We start from the raw sequence: 2,500 nt of genomic DNA on the forward strand, positions 1-2,500 counted from the left end.
CTGTCTCCCTCTTGATCGTCTCTCCCTAACAGTTTCCTCCCAAGCCCTTCTTACTCTCTCCTCTCCCCCACCATCCATCCTCAACACGTGTCACTCTGAAAGGTTTAAAGGCCGCTCATGAATGGCAGAGGCAAGGATCAGTGACATTGCCCCATCAAGTAGGACAACGCCTTAGAGACTGACGATATATACATATGATCAGCGCCCAAACCCCTTCGTCACTCAAGCTAGGACGAGGAGGACCAGGAAATGGCTGCTGATAGCTCAGCATATAAATTCTTAGACTCCCTCAAACCAAGCCCCCCCCCCCCCAACCCCATCCTTACCTCACAAGGATTGTGAGGTTGCAGTGATCAAAAGAACTAACGAGTTTGAGCGAGACTCAAATCCCAGTCTGGCAATCACCAGTCAGGGACGTTACCACATAGGCCAGCACAACCCATCATCATCTCTGTATTCATTACTACACCTACCTGTCTGACACGCCCTCTCCAATGCCTTTATCAAAAGCACCCTCTTCCAGCAAACATCTTCTCTCCATATCATCCTTCACCTTATCTCGTCATCTAATTCTCTGTCTCCTTAATATTCCCCCCTTAACAGGTTCCTCCCAAGCCCTCCTCACTCCCTCCCCACCAACCATCCGCAACACGTGCCCACACCATCTCAGCCGTGACACTCTTATCACCCCGGTAATCTTTACTACGCCTGCCATTCTCATTCTCAATTCATCCTTTTCGATAACATACAAGGGTAAATAAAATGAAGGTAATTGAAATCATTATATTCCTTTATTTAGTATCAGAAATCAATGTAACACTGAGTACTGAGTACAGAAAAACAAAATCATTACAGTGACATGGATGTACAATGATTGTGAAGCCTGTGGTAGTATATGTAATGTTTATATATGAACATCACATCGGTGATATTGAATTTTTATTCTTTTTTGTTTTTGTTTTTTTGTCTACACATTTCTTCTTGAAACATTAAAACATAAAACACTACATTATCGTACGCTGGTCTTGTTTCAGTAATAAATCAGTATTAGTTTTTATTATCGTTTGTATTACTTGTATTTATGTCTTTATTCTTGTTTTACATAAATCCGTTCAGCAATTTTTTTCTTGGGTTTGATTTATCATTATTTATTTTATCATTTCATTCGTATATCACTATTAGTATCACGTTCAATATCCCAGTCCCTGTTATCATTGTTTATTATCACTTATAATCTTCATTCAATTTCACTATCATTATTGATAACATTTTCACTTCTATCATCACCATTACCATAGTTTCTATCACCATCACCACTATCTAATGCACCCTTTTCATCATCTAGATTATCACTATCCTCATCATCATAGTTACTGTCATCACGCTTCATCGTAAGGTTCGTTTAAAAATGTTTTTTTATTTTTTATTACAAAACTTCAAGTTTTACAGAATATCTCACAATATTTTTTCCCACTAACAATCTGACAATAGACAGTGTTTATCTCTTAATGCACATATCTCGTGGAAATATATTTTACTCATGACATTTTACTTCGATATTTTCATTTTTATCTGGGATATCTTTCCCGTTTGTAGAAATATATTTTAATCAACATACCTTTCCTTTTCTTAATATTTTTTTTTTTCTCACCACTATTTCATCGTTTTTTCTGAAGTAACTTCAACGTTACACAGAAGAAAAAATAAAACTTGAAAAAAAAGGTCTTTTGAGGTTGAAAGTCTTTTGAGGGTAAAAGTCTTTCATCACAGATGCACCTGAAAGAGAGGAAGTAAGAAAATAGATTCATATTTCGGAGGTTGATTTCAGGATCACTTTAATGTTTCATATATTACAGAAATGTTGTATGAATTCATGTCTCACGTTCTGCCTCTATTTAAAATGTATAATGTATGTATGTATATATATATATATATATATATATATATATATATATATATATATATATATATATATATATATATATATTTATATATGTATGCTGTACTGTATATATATACATAAATATATATATATATATATATATATATATATATATATATATATATATATATATATATATATATATATATATATATATATATATATATATAGGTGTGTATAAATATATATTTATATATATATGTAGATAGATATATATATATATATATATATATATATATATATATATATATATATATATATATATGTGTGTGTGTGTGTGTGTGTGTGTGTGTATGTATAAATGCACATAAATATACACATGCTTATGCATATGGATATATGGATTTTGACGTTTATGCGTTTTGACTACACCATCCAAAATTAATTCGATCTAGCGTAACTTGAAAAATAATGTTTAAACCGTTATCTATTTCCCCAAACCTTTTTTTTTTATTATTCATTTTTTCCTTATATATTTTTTATCACCATATTCCTCAATACCTTACCTCTGATGATCACACTAAAATAATCTTGCCGCGAACGTGTATGTATACCAGC

General features: G+C 32.4%; 1 protein-coding gene across 1 annotated transcript in view; it reads right to left on the bottom strand.

Annotated features, from left to right (window-relative positions):
• Positions 1-1,654: 1,654 nt before the first annotated feature.
• The window catches only part of LOC137648533 (lachesin-like), a gene marked incomplete at its 5' end in the record, with an annotated part of 14,451 nt that continues 13,605 nt past the window's right edge, over positions 1,655-2,500 (bottom strand). Inside the window, 2 exons of the mRNA XM_068381455.1 lie at positions 1,655-1,776; positions 2,449-2,500. The exon at positions 2,449-2,500 is cut by the window's right edge and continues 269 nt beyond it. The remainder of the gene's footprint in view (positions 1,777-2,448) is intronic.

This window comes from Palaemon carinicauda, chromosome 10, assembly GCF_036898095.1.
Source record: "Palaemon carinicauda isolate YSFRI2023 chromosome 10, ASM3689809v2, whole genome shotgun sequence".
NCBI lineage: Eukaryota > Metazoa > Arthropoda > Malacostraca > Decapoda > Palaemonidae > Palaemon > Palaemon carinicauda.